Here is a 20,854-nt window from a genome sequence, read left to right as displayed (position 1 = left end):
TCTTGCCCCTGCCCCTGCCCCTGCTCCCGCTCCCGCTCCCGCTGCTGGCGCTGCAGACCTTTCTCTCTCAGCTCGACGGCCACTGCTCAGAGGCCGCATGATGTAGGTCTGGACATACTCTGCATAGTCTCTATCACCTCTAAAGCCCTCTGCCTCCCATCCAATCGTGTAATCGGCCATCTCATGTAGGGCGTATCTCTCTGTCTGCCTCATGTCGATAGGAGGTGGACCCGGGGCTATCTGCTCTAGTAAACCTAAGGTCTGGCGCAGAAAGCGCTGGCCTAGGTACCAAGCTTGACAGACCGGGCCCTCCAGTAGAATCCTGAATCGGGAAGTCTCCTCAGCACCAGCATACCGCTCCCGAACTGCAGCTGGTAATGGAGCCCAAGGCTGCCAGGTAATCTGCAAATGATACATAGTTGTTATCTGCTGTTATCGAAAGAATAATGTAAAACAAAGCTTAAATGAACTGCAAATTCTACAATACCTCTGCGGCGGTAATGGTATCGAAGTAGCGACGGAAGAATATGAATGACTCCCGTGGTCTCTGTACGCATCTCACATCGAAGCGTCGAGAGAAGGGAACGCCGAAGGGGGGTCCCCTCATCTGGCATTGGGGCAAGCCTCGTGAAGTAGGCATAGACCCACAACTACAGAGCAAATATCAATATTCTTACCAGATAAAGCAGAATGCAGAATAAAGCAGAAATCGTAGAACCGTGTATTGTGCAGTGCATAGTACGGAGTGTACAGTACATGTAGTATACAGTCAGTGTAAAGAAGATTGCATGTTTGCAGTGTGTGCAGTGTACAGTCAGTTGGCAGCAGATTGTGCAGTATATGAAGTGTATGGTGCAATGTGTGTAGTGTGTAAAGTAAATTATACGTGTGTTGTGTGTGCAGTGTATGACCAGCGTGTAGTAGACCGCAGTGTGTGCAATGTATAGAATACAGATAATGTAGAGCATAAATGTAAAATAGAGAAAGAGGATGTACCTCCCAAGCCTGCCAATAGCCTCCGAGCAACTATCCGCTAAGGCGAGAGGATGAACTCATGTAGCCATACAGTGTGACAAAGCCTGCGCCACCCCGGTCATAGCGGTGGATCCGCGTGACGTCCACTAAAGCGCTCAGCAGACAGAGGGGCACAATGTTCACCCGGTTAGCGAAGAGAGTTGTCCCCAGCAAGAACATAAGGAAGCCACGTGCATACTGCTTCGCCTCCTCCTGAGCCATCGGTGCCTCCTCCGCCAAGGCTGGCTGAATCCTGAAATGGTCCTCGAACCACGAATATCTGACAAATCCTGGACGGGCAAGAGGCGGTAGGTCACCAAGCAAGTACATCTGAGCGGTCTTCCACTCGTCCATGTCTGTATCGATGGGGATCGGATCACCCCCTACCCCGATGCTGGTGAGGATCCAGAAGTCGAAGGAAGTCATCGTCATGTCTCCCGTGGCAGAGAAGTGGAAGGAATCGGTGGTGCCCACCACCTCTCCACCAGAGCAGCAAGAAGAGGCCTGCTCGCAGTAAAGCGCGATAGTCCCCTGCAGAAAGTGCCGAAGCCGGCCTGGTCGACGATGTGGCGGACTGCATCAGACAGCTCCATGTACCACCCCCGAGCCATGACGTTCCCATACCCCCGGAAGGCATGGGAATCCCCCTGTGGTCCAAAGCAAATAGTTGCGAAGCAATGTTAAATATACATTTTTGAAGAACATTCAGAATGGACAAAAATATAGCGTGTGTGAACGTGTTTAGATTCAAGCAAATATCGAGTGCCGATGTGCTCGCAGTGAACTACAGCATATGATGTATCAGTGTGTGTTTGAGTGGTTCAGTGAAATACAGCATGTGTGCACGTTTTCAGTTTCAAGCAGATATCAGGTGCAAGTGTGTTCACAGTGGACAACAGCATATGGTATATCGGTGTATCCGGGCTAAGCAGTTAAAGAACAAAATCAACTATTGCAGTTATGTTCTACATTGTAGAAAATAAAATAGAGGGAAGACTGTACCTCAGAAGCGCCATAAGACAGATGTGACTCTGGCTCGAGCAGAAGAAGCTCTCGTGGCACGCACCTATCAAAAGTCCTGAATTGGCGAAGACCATCAGGAGGTAGCACATGAATCGCCGGCCAGTAGGTCGCCGAGTCGAACGGTCGGACACTGAGAGGCAAGAGCTCGGCCTCGGGGTCCATCTCCTGCCCCAGGGGAGTCCCACCCTATGGAAGATCGTCTGCCATGCCGAGAATGATGTGAAAATGGCCGGAAGAGTGAAAACCGGGCAAGAATGCGAAAAGTCAACTAAAAAGTCAACCCGAGAGGGTGAAAAATGGCCGGAAAAGCCGGAGTGTGGAAAAGGCACGAGGATCAAGGAAAACTCAAGGGAAACAAACCCCGACTGGCTTAAATCGAGAAAAAGACACCAAAACAAAGATTTGTTCGGCTCAAAATGTTCGAAACGATGGGGGTTTCACGAATTGAACATCGAAACGGGCCCAAAAACCAAGAAAAATGGGGAAATGAAGGTTGGGAAATAACCTAGAGAGAGAGGGAAGGATTTTTCGAGCAAGAGGAAGTGAGAAATATAGGGCTAGAAGCCCTATATTTAAAGACTCGTGCCGAATTGACCAAACTGCCCCGATTCAGGCATATTTGGCCGGTCAGCCACATTGTTGGCCGGTCGGCCAAATATTTGGCCGATGGCCTTGTTTTGTGACCGGTGTATAGCCGATGACCTCCCCTGATGGCCGATGAACCTCCTACACCTTTGTTTGGGTCTTTGATGTGGTTTTGGGGCTCCATTGCTCAACACAGTGCAAGAAAATGCATTTTCGAAGCTTAACTGGTCTTTGTGCCGTGTCTTCTATGCGTAGCACTTGAATACGTGCGAGGTATATCCTTTTCGTATCCTTTGATATCCTACGAGATTCAGTAACTGCTTTGAATGCATCACATTACAATGTTTTACCTTGTTAACGGTTAGCATACATAGGTTGCATCGTTATGCATGCATACACGCATTGTAATGCGCATGACTTGCATTGTTATGCACCTCCCTTCGGTCTAGGAGACCTTAAATCCTGTCGGTCTAGGAGACCTTAAATCCTTTGAAGGTGCAAGTCCTTTGGTGTTTGTCGTGCCTGAACGACTTTTGGTAGGTTTCATCTTAGGCCGCATCGTCATGCGCACCTTACATGCATTGTCATGCATGGTCCTTGTCACGCATCATCATGCGTACCTCACATGCATTTGTCATGCATTTCAAAGAGAACATGCGTTGTTGCACATTTGAGTCCCCTAGCATCGTCATGCACATTCCAGTTACATTGTCATGCATTTTCTCTATCATGCATTGTCATACTTATCTTACTTGCATTGTTATGCATTTTAATTTCGGTCTAGGAGACCTTAAATCCTCTGAAGGTGCAAGTCCTTTGGTGTTTGTCATGCCCGAACGACTCTTGGCAGGTTTTATCCTAGGTTGCATTGTCATGCATCCCTCACTCGCATTGTTATGCGCTACTCATGTGCATTGTCATGCATTTCAAAAGACATGCGTAGTCGCGCGTTCAATTTCATCTGAATTATCATGCATTTTCAAAAAAATAACAAAACAAAAAACAAACATGCATATGTCATGCATGCATTGTAAATATTATATTCCATTGCATATTGTATATATTGCATTGTAGCTTGCATGCATTCATTGCATCACCTCCATCTACGGCTTGTGCCTTTCCATGTTGAGCTTGGTCTGGTATGTGCCCGTACTCTTCGCGTTGAAGCACGGTTATGATATTATGTGTACGCACCTAGTGTTATAGGTGACGGCACCATTTCCGCATTAAACGTGTTTTGTATGTGTCCATGCCTTTCCTAGGCAAGATACGGTTTGGCCGCGTGCCTTATCCATTGTAAATATCACATTCCATTGCATATTGTATATATTGCATTGTAGCTTGCATGCATGTATTGCATCACCTCCATTTATGGCTTGCGCCTTTCCATGTTGAGCTTGGTCTGGTATGTGCCCGTACTCTTCGCGTTGAAGCACGGTTATGATATTATGTATACACACCTAGTGTTGTGGGTGACAACACCGTTTCCGTGTTAAACGTGGTTTGTATGTGTCCATGCCTTTCCTAGGCAAGATACGGTTTGGCCGCAGGGCTTAGCCACTGCATCCATTGCATTTTAGCTAGTAAATATTGCATTGTACATAGCTTGCAATGTCATGCATCTTTCCTTACATGCATTGTAATGCATTCTTCCTTACATGCATTGTAGTGCATTCTTCCTTACTTTGTATTGTCATGCATTTCCCTACTGCATCATTTAGTATGTAGGTTTCATTGTAAATAGTGCATTGTCATGCATTCATTGTATTGCATTGTAGTTGCATGCATTCACTGCATTACCTCCATCTACGGCTTATGCCTTTCCATGTTGAGCTTGGTCTGGTATGTGCCCATACTTTTCGTGTTGAAGCACAGTTATGATATTATGTGTACGCACCTAGTGTTGGGGGTGACGGCACCGTTTCTGTGTTAAACGCGATTTGTTTGTGTCCATGCCTTTCTTAGGCAAGATATGTTTTGGTCGCGCTCCATATCCATTTCATTCATTACATTGTAGTGTAGTGTTTTGCATCCAGCATTTAGGATCACAATCTCTCCTAAGCAGAGCATTCCCCACTTATATCATCCCACCCAATTACTTGTATCTTGTGTTCCGTCTACAACCTCATAGTTCTGCATGTGTACGTGCCTATTCCACTGCTGGTATTGTGGTTTGAGGGTGTCGGCACCTTTTCTATGGTAGACGGACTTGGCATCTCCATCATCTTTATGATATTTGTGTGGTTTTGAACTGCTTATGGTTTGATCATGTTTCAATTGCATTGCATATCATTTGCATTGTTTACATATAGTTTTGTATATATTGCATTATCGTTTTGCATCCATTCCGCATTGTTATGCGTTGTCACACATAGGTTGCATTGTCATGCACTCCTTCACTTGCGTTGTTACGCAGCTTAGATTGCATTGTTATGCATGTTGCTAACGATATCGTACCTGTTAAGTTTTATTTCTCTTTCAGGCATGATATTGTATGTACGGTTCATTTGAAGCTGGTGCAACTAGACGAGCCGCACAGGTATTGTATTCTCCGTGTGAGACGTATCGAGAATTGCATAATTCTCGTACATCCTTTCTGCATTGTAATGTAGTTGGATTTGTGTTTGATTGCTTAAACTTTGCATTTATTGTATGCATATGCTTCGTTACAGCTTTCTTTGCATGATCATAAGTTATGCTCGGCTTTGTGCATTGTCTTGCATTTTGCCCCCATCTTTGGGCACATATCTTAATTGTCTTGCATGTTTGTCTAAGTCTTCGGCCTTGTACAAAATGTGTTGTCTCTGGGCTTCGACACTCTGTTTGGTTGCCATCGGCCAAATGTTTGGTCGGTCGACACTCTGTTTGGTCGGTCGACCATTTATTTGGTGAATTTGGCATTTTTGGCTGGCTGACCACTGTGCATCTGCTTTTGGCAGATATTTTGTGCCAGCTGTGCTAGCTGGCACTGACTTTGCACCCCCTCCATACACGTGTACGGAGGGATTTCACTCTTGCTTAGCTTGTTTTGTAAGCTTTGCAAGAGTGATCCTCTATAAAGGGAGGCCTTCTCCTCCCTCCTCAAGGGTTAGAAGGTTGAGTTCCAGAGCTCTGGATTAGGGTTAGCATAGTTGTATCTATTCTATCTCTATATCTCCCTCTCTTCCATATTGTGTGTGTATTAAGGTGTTTTGTTCATAGTTTTGCACACAGACACCTAGAGTTACACTTTCCTTTGGCTACTGAGGTACTAAGGAGTGATTTTCAGAGTTCTTGAGTTGATATAAGCTTGGAGAAGGGGCCGGCGTGGTCCTTGTGAAGAAGGTCTTCAAGGGTAAGAACTTTACCCCTTTATTCCCCATTTTTGCATAGGCTTTTAGCCATCCTTGCATCTGTTTTCAAGCTTAACTTATGACATATAAAAGTTCTGATTTCAAGTGCTTAAAATAGTTGTTTGAGGTTGTTTCGGTGTTTGGGGTTGTTTGATCCCTCTTAGGCCTTGTTTTGCCCCCATTTTGTGCTATTTTGGTGAGCTCCGGGACCACTTTGTTTGGGCTTCCCCACCACTAAAATCTAGAGGGATTTCAGTGGTGGGGATGGTGCTTTAAGGTCCTAAGAAGGAGAGGGCCATTCCCTCTCCTTGTTGTCTTCAAAAGTTGTCATTTTAGTCTCATGTGTGAGCACCGTTGTTGAGTTCATGTTGGCCATGTCTTAGCTAGTATTTGTGCTTATTTTTCCATGATATAGCACTATTTTAAGTTGGTTTAGACACACCATGCTTGCTTTGAATACTTGTCTTGTAATGCCATGAATTGCCTTAACATGCTTTGTGCTTTGAGCCCTCTTTCTAGCATGTTTTTGGCCTAGCTTTGTGAAGCTTTTATGCATGTCTTAGTATGCTTAAGTTCTTTTTAGAGTTGTTTTGGCCATCCATGATATGCTTTGCATAGCCACCTTGCATTTTGGCTTGTTAGCCTTGGGTGCGTGAGTGTTGAGCATGCATTACGTGGCTTGTTTCAGTGGTTTGGCACCACTTATAACATCATTTCATTCCTTATAGTATGCCCGTATGCTTGCATTTGATGGTCCTTTAATTCTTCAAGAGGTTGGTATCTCATGCTCCATGTTTGGACCCTTTTGCATGCCTTTAGACTTAGGCCATTTAGATGCCATCTAGGTGTGCCTTTGACCTTGTTTTGGTCTGCTTTGGGGTGGTTTTGAGTCCCCATGGCCCGTTGGGACTTCCTTCATATAGCCATGGTTTAAGCCCCTTGGCTTGCCTTGAGTTTTGGGACATAGTTGCATGCCTTGTTTGTCTTGTTTAGTTGGTTTGGCACCATCCTTAAAATGATTTTCAGAGCTTAGTATGCTTGCCATATGCCCATGTTTGTCCCTTTTAAGTGTGCTTAAAAGTTGCTTATTTATGCTTAAGAGTTGGGCCATGTGTGCATGCATGTGTGTATGTGTTTTGGCCTTCATTTCCTTAAGCATTTGGCCACTGTTTTGGAGCTAGTAGAGAGCTGTCCATCTTGGTGTAAGTCCCTCCTTTGCATGTTGTTGCATGCTCGCCTTGTGTGTTGTTGCATACTTGGCCTATCGCATGTGTTGCATCCTTGAATCACATTGCATTTTGCATGTTTTCTTCCTTTTGTCTTGGTTGCTTAACATGTTACGTGTCTTGCATGTTTGCATGTTCGCATTGCATATTGCATGCTTGTTAGCTTGCATATGTTGTTACATGCCTTGCATGTTTGTTTGTTTAGGTTGTGTGCTTAGTACATATTACTTACCCTCATGCTCATATTGCATGCTTAGCTCAAATGTCTAGGTTGCATTGCATTGAGCATGCATGCCTTGTCTCTTGATCAAGTGATAGAGGTTGGGCCTTATGTGTTTATTTGGTTTGCATTTCATTTGACATCAAAATGCATAACTTGGCCTCTTTGGCCATCACGCATTAAAATGCGCGATTGGTGGCCCGAGGGTCGAGGACCTTCCTCCTTTGAGTCATGAACATGATAAGGAGGGTGTTTGTGCAAACATTTGCTTGAAATGAATTGCCATGCCATGTTTGCCCTCTACTGCTGTCAAAACAAGATTCTACAGATAAATATGGCCGGTCGACTGCATAAAGTGCCGATCAACCAATGATGGATGGCCGAGAGCTGAATATTTGGTCGATGACCGTTCTACCATGGTCGGTTATGCTTCCCCTTGGTCGGTGATGCTCCACAATGTTCAGAGAGTGTTCCTTGGAACTTGTGCAATTTTCAGAAGAGCAGAGCAGGGTAAACAGAGGCAGCTTGTGCATGGTGACGGATTTTCGAGCAAACCCGAGCACGCATGCATTGGACCCTCTTCCCGAGGCTATTGTATTGCTTTCTTAGCTTAGTTAATTTGCTTAACTAGTCAGGTGGTCTATAATAATTAATTAGCTTGTAGGTTAATTAATTTGTATTATTCTTTTGGTCCCTCCGAGCGAGGGCGAATGTGTAATAAGTGTGGGTGTGTGTGTGCATGTCTTCCAACCCCCATTTCTTTGTCCCTTTTTACTTACCGGCTTTTGATGGTTAGTACTAGGGAATATTTAATTTAGCATACCTTATGCTATGCATGCGTGCATTCATTCATCAGTATTGCATGTACCGGGCTCGGCGCATCATGCTAACTGCATAGTATTTCAAATCTAACTTGAATACATGTTACTTGTTACATTTCACATGCCATCCTAGGATTAGTTGAGCCTATTCTAGATTGCATTTTGCCTGTGATGCATTAGCCATTTAACATGGACTTGGATCATACGTTTGATTGCTAACATGTTCTTTGTTTTGGCTCGGAGTACGCTGTAAGTATTTATGCTTTAGCATCTCGCATGAGTGTGAATGTTAACATGACAGCATGCTTACCATGTGGCTATATGCTTATGTGATATTACTACCTGAATGCCTGTGGGTGAAGGTTGGATAGCTTGAGTTGGAACAACTCGTTGAAATCCGTATTTTAGCCTGCTTGCGAGTAGCAAATTTCAAACCATTTTCCCAACAAACGGATATGCAATGCTTTGTTCCAAATTAGGCGATTTAGTCTATACTTTTGTGTTGTGCGCATCACATAGTAAGATTAGCTAATTAATCGGAATACGAACACATAACATTTTCAAATCTGGATATCATGGTTAGTAGAGGCCGATCTTCGGATCGGGCGAGCGAGGGTGCTCATAGTTGACCTTCTCCAATCGTACCCAAGTTCCCAAGCCGAGGCAACTTTGGTGATGACGGACACGTGGCCTTAGGCAAACGAGTCAGGGTTTCCTAAATTCCCCCATAAAAAATATTTAGGTGGCGACTCTGTATTTGGCAAAGCAGTCCATGTCTGGCACTTGTTTCTAAAAAAATTTGTTTTCAAAAATGATTTTCCGGATTTGGCCTCTTTGGTGATTTATCAATCTCACATTGCACATTGTGAGATCAAATTAACAACCGTGACAATTTGAGTCCGAACTGTAGTAAACCCACAAACGAACAGAACGGGGTAGGGGGGGATTCATTCCTCCCGGGACGTTCAGGGGACGTCTACACCTCCTTTGTTGGTTAGAAACATTGGGTCGTGCGTCCGATGTTCATACCACACCTTTCTTTGGTTAGAAGCGTTTGGACCGTGTGCCCGACACTTATACCTCCCCTGTTGGTTATAAACATTGGGTCGTACGCCCGATGTTTATACCACCTTGTTGGTTAGAAGCATTTGGATCGTGTGCCCGATGCTTATACCTCTCTTGTTGGTTAGAAACATTGAGACGTGTGCCCGATGTTTATACCACCCTATTGGTTAGAAGCGTTTGGACCGTGTCCCGATGCTTAGACCTCTCTTTTTGGTTAGAAACATTGGAACATGCTCTGATATTTATACCACCCTCTGGTGTTTGCACCGCTCCCTTTTCCCTCTTGCGTGTGGCGTGTTAGGACGTTTTGGCTAAATGCATCTGGACGGATTTCAATGCCTATACTGCTCTTTGTTTCGGTTGCATAGTAGTTGGATGTGTTTCACTTGTTCTCACTGTTCTCTGTGGTTTGGAACCTTTGGATGTGTCCCTAGGTTCACACCATCTCGTTCCTCGCGTGTGCCATGCGTTGGGATCTTGTTTGGGGCCTCGGGTGCGCCCGAGGGTTGTGTTGTTCTTTATCTTTCCAGCGTGATGCGTAGTTAAGCTTGTATAATTTTCTTACATCCTTTCTGCATGAAATGTGGTTTGGTTCATGTTAACTTGCTTATGTACGAGTTTGTTGTAGCGTTTCTTTGCATAACATTTGCATCTAGATGTTTCGTTACAGTCTCATTGCATGATCATAAGTTATGTTCTACATCGTGCATATCATTTGTATCTTGCCTTAGGACTACACTGGTTTGATTCCTTGTAAAGAGATACGTAGGTAGCCTGTGGGCACAACCGTTCTTTGTTTTCATTGCTTGTTTGTCTAAGTCTTCAGCCTTGTCAATCATGGGTCGTCTTTGGACTTTGACATTCACTCCCGTCATTTCATGACTTCCGAGTTCTATCAAAGAGGCGCAACTGTAGACACCCCATCTTTGACCGTCCTCAAGATTTGGACGTCATTGTTTGAGCACCCGATGATTGAGCTCGCTCGTGTTCGTTTTGAGTCTCTGAAGGTCTCGGCTGAGCCCCTTGCCTTGGAGCCTCTAATCTTGTCTGTTTTGTGCTTGGTTCTGGGCCAAAAGCTTGTTGCTTCACTTGTGGATGAGAGGGTGACCAGTTGGCTATCCCCTTAGCCAGCCGACCACCAGTGGTGGCCGGTCGGCTATGTTGATGGCTGGTCGGCAACATTGATGGCCAGTCGGCCACTGATGATAGCCGACGACCATTTTTCTCCTTTTTCAGATATTTATTTGCCAGTTGTGCTAGCTATTGTTCACTGATGCCTATCTTTATATACATGTACGGACAGATGAATACAAGCCTTTGGCTTTTTTTCTATATATAGGGGGGTCTCTCCCCCATTTTGGAGGGTTAGACAATTTGAAGCAAATTTCTCTCTCTCTAGAATTCTCTCTCTCTCTCTCTCTCTCTCTCTTCTTGTTTTATGCTTGAAAGTGAGAATTCTCTACACTTTTGCACTAAGACCCTTGGCCAAACACCTTCATCTTGGAGCTGAGGTTCTTTGAGGTTTAGTTTGAGCTTCTAAGGCTGGTTTTAACTTAGAATTGTGGCTGATTTTGTGTTGTGCTTCAAAGGTATAAGGCTTACCGCATTTAAGCTTTGTTTTAGTTGCTTGCTTTGCCATCTTTTTACACTGTTTTGACCTAGTTTTTCAACCATAAAAAACTCTGTTTTTAAGGTTTCAAAATGGTGGTTTAAGTCTTGGTGAGTTAGGGGGTTGTCTCATCTTTTTGCTCTTTGGCTTGTGAAGCCTTTTGTGCCATTTCTTTCCACCTTTAAATCAAACTTTTTGGGCCTTTAAACCACTGAAATTTAGAGTTATTTCAGTGGTAAAAAGTATGTTTTGAAGTCCAAAAATGGAGGGGTTAGCCTCCCCTCCTTGTGTCTTTCTTCCATGTCGAGTTAGCATTACATAGTAGCATGATTTTGTGGCTTAACTTAGCTTAATCTTAGCATGTTTGAGGCTCTGTTTTGACATGTTTTAACTTTGTTTTGGGTTGGTTGGTGCACTTGTTGCTTGCTTTTTGTACTTGTAGTGCAATTGGGCTTACTAGTCTAGCATGCTTAATGATTTAGCCTATTATTCTAGCTTGTATTAGATTGACTCTAGCATGTTTTTGCTACTGTTTTGACATGCTTTAACTCTATTTTGGCTTGGCTAAGTCCTTCGAGGCTTGTTTTGCATAGCTATAGTGTAACGGTCTTCACTAGTCCATTGTTTTGAGGCTTTGAGCATGAAGTGTTTGAGTAGTTTGCATGTTATAGCATCACGTATGATTTCAGTGCATATAGCTCTGTCACACTCTCACTTATTTCACTCTTTTATTTCTTTTGAGAGTTGTGTTTTGAGTCTTGTTTGCAAGCTAACATGTGAGCATGTTTTTTTAGCCTTTTGTGTTTCAATCTCAGCATGATTTAGCCACTGTTTTGGCATGTTTTAACTCTGACTTGAGTTAGTTTGGCCCTTTGAGGCTTGTATTGTATGATTGTGGTGCAATCTCCTTCACTAGCTTAATGTTTTAGGCTCTTAGCATGACATGCATGTGTCGTTTTCATGTTTTAGTGTCCTTTTGCATTCCATTTCAGCACTGAAATATCTACAACCCTTCCCCATTCTTCACTCTTCACTTTGCTTTGAAAGTGGCTTTGAGCCTCTTGTTAGCTTCAGTGTGGAATTGAGGCTCTCATGCCTAATGGTTTAATTCCTTCCGGAGTTCATTACCAAAAGCATGAGGCCTCTTTCATGCTCAAGGTACTTGTGGCTTGAGCTGTCTTTCCAATTAGAGGACTCTCACTTTGGGACTTAATCGGTTAAAGGATTAATCGGTAATGTAAAATGTGTAAATAAAACATGACAAGTAAAACTTGAGCAATTTAAGCATGTTGTGTTGCATTGCATGTGTTTGGATTGGATGTTAATCCAAACACATGAAAAATGGGACGTTTCATACTCAAAGTGATGCAATGTACCACTTTTCTTGGTCACTGTCACCCTTGATCGTGCATGATAGAGCAGTAGTATTTTGCTCTTGTTTGTGCATTCATTAAGCTTGTACAAGCTTGACTCTTTGGCCATCATGCATTGAAAATGCTTGGTTGATGGCTTGAGTGCCAAGAATTACACTCTTTTGACCTTGTGTAATGATAATGAGGGTAATAGTATATACATTGTTTGAGAATACACTGCTTTGCCTCTGTTTGCTCTCTGGTGCAGCAAAAAGGAGAATTCCAGGGAAAGGGTGGCCGACCGGCCACCAGTGGTGGCCGATAGCCACAAACTGTGGCCAACCGGCTAGTAATAGTGGCCGACTGTCACCTATGATAGCCGACCGGCCATCAGTGGAAAGGTTGTTCAAAGTGTTCCTGAGGTGGAGTAGAGGCAATCTGGAGGTTGGTGCAATTTTCAGAGATCAACGAGTGCAAATAGAGGCATCCAAAGGCAAGACGGTGAATTTTCGGGAGGAAACCAACCGAGCATGCATGCATCCCTCGCCCCTCGAGACCATTAAATTTCTTTACCTAGCTAGTTAGTGGTAGCTAATTTACCGGCTTTATAATTAGTTAGTTATTGTGTTTAGCAAATTAATTTATTTTGCAATATTTAGTTAGCTTAGAATAGTTAGTTAATTTATTCAATTGTGTTGTAATAATTAATTAGCTGGAATAGTTAATTAGTTTTGGTTTGCAATAATTAGCTTAGTTTAGTGTAGCTTAGCTTATTCGGACCCTCCTTCGCGAGGGCATAATGTTGTAATAAGTGTGCGTGCGTGTGTGCATGTCTTCCAACCCCACGTCTTTCTCCCTTTTATTTAATCGCTTTCGATGGTTAGATTAGGGTCATTTTCAATTAGCATACCTTATGCTTGCATGTTTGGATTATTCATTTGTCTTGCATGCACCAGGCTTGGCGTATCATTTAAACTGCATCGCAAATTTCAATACACTTACTTGAATACGTGTTTAAAAGCATGATATCAAAGTATTGCAAATACCATGATTAGGTAGCCAAGCCTATTAGTTGCATATTGCATGTGTTGCATTAGGCATCTCGTATAGTTAGGATCATGCATTGTTTCTAACTAGTTTTTGTTTTGGCTTGGAGTACTCGGTAAGTTTTACGCATCAGCATACTTGCATGAGTGTGAGTGTTGCCATGATGACATGCTTGCCATGAGGCTATTTGCTTAAGTGATTAACTGCATGAATACCTGTGGATGAAGGCTTGATTGTTTGAATTGGAACAATTCAACGAATGTGAGTTTTAAGCCCACTTTACGAAATGGCAAAATCATGTTTTAAGCCCACTTAAGGTGGCAAATCCACATTTCTAAGCTCACTTGAGGGTAGCAACTTCAAACCATTTTCGAAAACAAACATGAGTTGTTTTGTTCCAATTCTTGTGATTTAGTCTATACTTGTTTGTGTGTGCGTCACATAGTAAAGTTAGCTAATAAAAGGATAAGAACACGTGTGTTTTTAAAACAACATATCATGCTTAGTAGAGGCCGATCCTTTGATCGGGCGAGCGGTGGTGCTCATTTCATGACCTTCCCCTCTCGCACCCAAGTTTCCGAGCCGAGGCAACTTTGGTGATGACGGACACGTGGCCTTTGGCACGAGTCAGGGTTTCCTAAATTTCCCAAAAACAAAATATTTAGGTGGCGACTCTGTAATCTGGCAAAGCAGTCTAGTTTTGGCATTTTTTTGATTTAAAATCGATTTTCCAAAATGATTTGCCGGATTGGACTCTTTGGTGTTTATCAGCTTCACATTGCACTTGTGAGACTAGATTCAGAACCGTGACAGGAGTCCGAACTGTAGGACCAATTCGAGCTCTTCTGAAAGGGGGGCGCGAAGAAAGTCAAGCTACAGCAGCCTGATACCGCGGTCCATTGCGGGCAACACACTCATTTCCTTATACATAGACCTCAACCTTAGTTTTGATTGCGGCTAGCCATGACTCATTACAAGTACGACCTCCAGGCCAGCCCATTGTGGGCATGAAGGCCATGGTTGTGGGGGCAACCTGGCCAAGGACAGAAAGTCTGGGCTGCTGTTCCATAGCCAGCCCAATACACCCCAAGGCCCTAAACCATACCAATAAGGCCACAAACACCTAGGACAACCCCGTATCCCAACCCGATAGAATAAAATTGATTGTTCCCGGACCCGGGCCACTACAATCTCCCCCACTTCAAAAATTTCATTCCCAAAATTAAAGAGAATGCCCAAAACACTAGGCCCATAATGGCAAAAAGGAATACACCCACTAATTCCAAGCTAGATCCATACACGGGATACTTTCTCGGATCATGGTCTAACTCCTTGGTGCCCTAAAGACATCCGAGCAACACATAACAAGAGAGAAGTCGCAATTGTCTCCTTAACCCACATAACCCGTTAGGATCTATGAGACTAAACCAAACAACTGTGCTACTCGCACCCCAAACGCCAACCGCGTTCCAACCGCACACAACCAACTAAACAAGAACTGAGCGTTCAACACTCGAACCCCAAGGAAAAACCACACGTACAACCAAAACCGTTAGCCAACTCTCACCAAAAAGTGGATGACACCCACCAACCACGATCTGTGGAGACCACTCTCCGGTACCACCAAAAACAACCAATGTTAAACCCATTCATACTCAAAGCATATAACTAATAATTGAAAACAAATCATAACACAATTCACCCTTACAAGGTCAAGCAAAACAATCACATAATCTGGTTAAAACAGTAGTTTTCTTATTATCTTAAAAACTTTTTTGTCACGTATATCGTTTCCCAAAAGTTTTTTAAACTCACCATTTTCCAATTGAAAATTTGTTTAAAAAACTTCGAATTAAAACCATTTGTTTTGTAAACATTTTCCCAAAACAAATTGCAACCCAATATTCTCAATTTGTACGATGCCATAAGAGGCCCTAAAACCAACAAAAATAATCTTCAAATCCGCTTTTTCAACAACCAACCGGTGAATCCCAACCATCACCCAACTATATCCATCACACCTATGGTGATCTTACAACCCAACATACACATTGCTATAACAACAATGAATAGAAATAAACAAGGTGCTAAGAGAGATAATACAGAACACATGACTTCCCAAATTCTGAAAGTTTCAAACCAATACAAACACCAACGAGATAAATCATCAATACACAAAGGCGCAAGAGCGCTCCCAAGACCAGGATGCTAACACATTACTCCAACTCAAGGGGTTCCATAAACTCACACGAATACCCACACACACATAAGCGAGGCTCAACGCCCCCAAGTATAACCTAAGACACTACTCCATCTTATAACCATTTGCTCGAACCAAATCAATTCCCGAGGTAACTACTTGTCAACCTACTTTGAATACCACACATCCAACCCAATGGTTCTAAACCAAACCAAATTAAACCAAACCAACCTTAAGTCCTATCAAAGGGGATTGGATACAAGAATCCATCTTCTCTACGTGACTTAATCCAACTCACCAATTCTATACTCGCATAATTCAAACATCTACACGTTAACCAACTCCAGTCACCCTTATCTGGGGTTCAATACTCATATCCATGTTACACCTAAGTCCGAGCTAGACTTCCAAAAACCCAAATCTCACAACTCACACCCTCGAGTTAACTCACCATAACACCATGCCTAAGTGGCAATCCAACACTTCTCAATCCACTCAAAAGACCGAAGAGGCCGATAACAAAACTCACAAACAGATAGATAGGGTCAACAATAGCCTTACAAGTCACGCAACTAAAACACACCCACAGAACAACAAATACATGCATTACCCTCAGTCACAAAAGACATCATATTCTCTCAAACCAAACATCTCCAATACCTCCCAAAGGTGTCCTCATCAGCTTTCAAACTCCACGAGTCTTGCTTCTCAAAACTAAACACATAAGATAGGATAGCTCCACTATCAAGCACCCCAGAACTAATCACAATACCAATAACTATAGAGCCACACCAGGGCTTCTAATTTCCACAACACTACCAACTTAAGAAATTTAAACCTCTAACACGTGCCCAAATCATTGTGACAAAACAACACTGAACAAAAAAATAACATGAGCATGTATACAACTTCTACTTCCACCATATGACCCACAATAGTAACACTACCACCCAATTCCTAAAACTCCAATACACTTTGTGTCCCTTCAAGGACTACCGAACAACACATGCCCACACCGGGGCAATGATACCAGATAACACTTGATCACTTACAACTACAACAAGAGTAATTCTATCTACTATGCATCTAGTGCATAAAAACTCTTTCCGCGGTTGCCTCTCACTAGGCCTAGTATTCTTATACAATAGGATTCGCATCTCTTTTCCATTCTCACACACACCCTTCTATAACAACTTCTCAAGCAACCACACATAGAACCTCCCTCTTCAACCCAAAACAACAGCACTTCCCTGCAGCCACCAGCTCCAAAACAATCCTAATAACCAATTACACCATGCCCCCCCAATCTTTGCCCATGGAATAGTCTCCCAGCACACTCAACCAACCGTTTCCTCAATCTTCCCGAGTGAAAGGAGGAAGAACAAACAAAACCTGGCTCGGAGAGCCTCAGTAAAACCAACCTCAACATCAATCCAAGTCCTAGGGACTTGTGCTTACCATCCACACAAAGCCAACTCAACAACCACTCACTCATCTTCCCTTAAGACACTTGCCACCACCAATCACCAAATACACTAAGCACCAATTACAAAACACGAAAGTAAATAAACACTTAGTCACAAATCGAGCATAGTCAAGAAAGATAACTACCCGTCTCAGAACTCTTAAGGAATTCTCATCAGAAACTATGTTGATCAAGCGTGTTTCCAATGAAACTTCTAATCAAGTTCACCGGCGACAAGTATTATCCCATAAACTTAACCTCATGCTCACACAAATGCAACACATAAAATCTTAACACATAAGTCATCCATATGCAATGTCCTCACCAAGCATAGCAAATTCACTATAGTAAAAACCACTTCCCACAAGCTTAAAGTATTCGGCCTGCTCGCTCTGATACCACATTGTCACACCCTAATTTTTAATACTCAAATCTGTTACCGAATATGTTACCAAATCCTTTATATTATTACCATTTTCAAGAATACCATCCAACTGATAATATTAACAACAAATAAATAATGACATTATCTCACGACAATTATGAAGTTATATAATTAAAACATGGTTGTAGCCACCCCATTTTGACTGGCCCTAAGACTTGGGCGCTTTCTGTTGATTACCTAATGATGACAATCAGAATGTGTTTCTCACAGAATCCTCAGAAGAGATGGAATTTGAGCTTTAATCCCAACCTTCACACATTTTTGGCTAAACTATTTTAGACATCAAAACCCACTTTTCAAAATATTTCATCAAATGTTTCTACGATGTTCCAAGGCTCCCATTTTGATTAAAATATTACACTTTTCAGTAAATTGAGTAAGGAAAAAGTAGGAATAAATCAAAGGGAGGTGAACACTTTGAAAAATATTTTTAAAATATCTTTATAGGTTTGGAGTTGAAGGAAATAGGAGGGAATGAAAGAAAACCGGTTTAGGAAAATGATGAGCATCAAATCATTAAGAAAGAAATGAATAGCCTTCACCAAATTAGGCATATCTATTTGTACACTTGGAATTTAGATGTGAGACCACCACCATTGGAAATTAGACTTCTGGGGCTTCAATTTAGACCTAAGAATCACCTAAAGCTGATTCGGATAAGGGAGATATGCCCGTTTGAAGTTGGGTTTAAGAGAAGATTTTGTTGACCCGGTCTCGAGGGAAATGAACAACCTTTAGTAAATTAATCAAATCTCTTTGTACACTTGGAATTTATAAGTGAGGCTACACCATTGGAAATTAGACTTCTGCGGCTTCAATTTAGACCCAAGAATCACCTAAAACCAAGTCTGGATAAGGGAGATATGCCCATTTGAAGTTGGTTTGATAGTAGATTTTGTTGACTCCACCCAAAACAGTAGCATACCCACTTTTTTTTTTTTTTTGGTTCAGTTGGGACACCTCATTGACCCATTTTCTGATATCTTCATCACCAACTGCATATACATTTAGCCTCCATGATCTAGTGCTTGATCCATTAAAGATAAAGGCTGCACTTGTGTCTCCCATTAGCACAATTAGTGCTCCATTAGCTCCATTATCTTCCTTTTGTCTTCCACCTTGTCTTCCACCATTTTCTCCACTTACTTAGCCTATATGTATACATCAGATTATTGAGAGAAGAAAGAGGATAGAGAAAGGAGAGAACATTTGAGCTAGAGAAAAGAGTGAAAAAAGAGAGAAAAGTTGAGTCTTTGAGCTAAAAACATTCCTATCTTTCATATACACCGCATACCTTCCACACAAACTGAGATTCCACCTTTTCTAGACCCAAAACTCCTCCAAAAATTCTGAAATACTTGAATTTCAGTAGCTTTGATCAAGAGCAAGGGTGGGTGTTGGTAAAAGTGAACAAAAAATAAAAGAGATAATCACTTTTCACCACATACACCTCCAAGCCATCATTCTAGCAAGAATTCCAAGCTTTCAAAATTTGGATTGAGAACATAATTCATATACTTGAGGGTGATCAAAAGGATGTTTGGAAATCATAAGTTCATTATTTCTTGAAGAGGTGAATTTTCAATTTATTTCATTGTCTTGCATTTCTTACTTGTTTTGTTTTTTTACTTTGATTTCTTGTTATATTATATATTGTTATAATCTAATTGAAAGTGGTGAGTTGAGAGTCCTATATATATTGTTTTTAGTTCTGCTTTTAGCATAAAAAGAGACCTTCCATGCTAAATGGTTTAATCTTTTCGGAAGTTCATTACCAGGGCATTACATTTCTCTCTCTCTCTTTCTCTCTCTCTCTCTCTCTCTCTCTCTCTCATGCCAATAACATACTTCTTGTTTGATGCTTCTCTTCATTAATGGATGTAATTATCACATTTGGACAAAATGATTAAAGAATGGAAAGGTAATACAAAAGGCTAATAAAATTGGACTAAAAGAGCCACAAGATAATAAAATTGAGTTGGGTTCAATCGGACGTCATATTGAACCCATTGTATTTCTTACTTATTTATCTCTTTTTCTTTGATTTCTTGTTATATTATATATTGTTGTAATCTAATTGAAAGTTGTGAGTTAAGACTCCTCTATATATATTATTTTTAGTTCTGTTTTAGTTGTGGAAATCTAAGAAAACAGAGTTTGGCCGAGCCTACTAGGCTACCTGGCCCGTTAGTTGGTCGGGTAACCACCTAAAAGTACACCATCATGCCCGTGACCTTCATGACCGTACCCGCAACCTCTAGGCAAAATCGGGCAATCTTCCGACGTGGACAAAATTAACCTCCGATGGTCTTTGAGGCACTTGAAGTTGCTATTTTGTTATGTTTAATTTATTTTGGGTGTTTGTAACGATTTTTTTATATTGTGTTGTAATATTCATTCATCTCCCTCAGATTTGTAATATTTAAAATGTTATAATAATTCGCTGCCCCGCATCTTTCTATCTCGTTCTTTTACTTGCTTTCTTTATTTGTGAATATGCATCATATTTTGTTTGTCATTATATCCATGCTTTGCATCCATGTTTCATGCATCCTGATTCAGCTAAGTTTACATTTGTGGATTTTATCAATTCCTATCTGATTATGTGTGCTACCTCATGTTTTTGAGATGATTCACATGTCATATCTTAGAAGCCGAATCTTTAGTTGCATCTCATGATTGAATTGCATTAGGATTTTGTATATAAAATCATCCATGTTTTACTAACTTTGTTTTGTAGCTGTTCGCGGGACATCGGTAATATGTAAGTTTTTATACTTTAGCATCCCGCTTGTGTGTGTTTTTCTTATTATGTTTAAGCATCCTACCATGTGACTACTTGCTTACTTGATATAACTGTATGAAAGCCAGTGGATGGAGGTTGTGTCGCTTAATTTGAAATGATGTTGATTTTTCATATTGGTAAACTTAATTTATTTGAGTTGTACATCTTCAAAACTCTTTCAAATACATGAAATCAAATTGTTCCAAAATGAATGGCATAGTATATACTTGTATGCTTCACATAGTAAATTTTAGGATTTATTAAATAATCAGAACATAAACATATAAAGAAAATAAAATTCATATTATGGTTTAGTAAAGGCCGATCTTTGGATCGGGTGAGCGGATGTGCTCAATTAACGATCTTCCCCCTTCATACCTAAGGTTTTGAGCCAAGCATCCTTGGTTACAACGAATAGTGGCCTTGGCACGAGTCATGGGTGTCCTAATTTTCCCAAAATAAATGTTAGGTGACGACTCTGAGATCTGATGACGCAGTCCATTTGTGGCAATAATTTTGTGATAAAATGGATTTTCTATAAAGTTGCTAAATTTGGACTCTCATCTATGTTTCACATTGCACTCATGAGACTAGATCAAAGAAATCTAAGGTCCAAATTGTTTCATGCGCATGGGTACCCCCTGGGCATGTTATAGTTTTTGGCG

This window comes from Camellia sinensis, unplaced genomic scaffold (assembly GCF_055761805.1).
Source record: "Camellia sinensis isolate YWXY unplaced genomic scaffold, ASM5576180v1 Unanchor10, whole genome shotgun sequence".
Taxonomy (NCBI): Eukaryota; Viridiplantae; Streptophyta; class Magnoliopsida; order Ericales; family Theaceae; genus Camellia; species Camellia sinensis.
Note: the sequence above shows the minus strand (reverse complement) of the source record.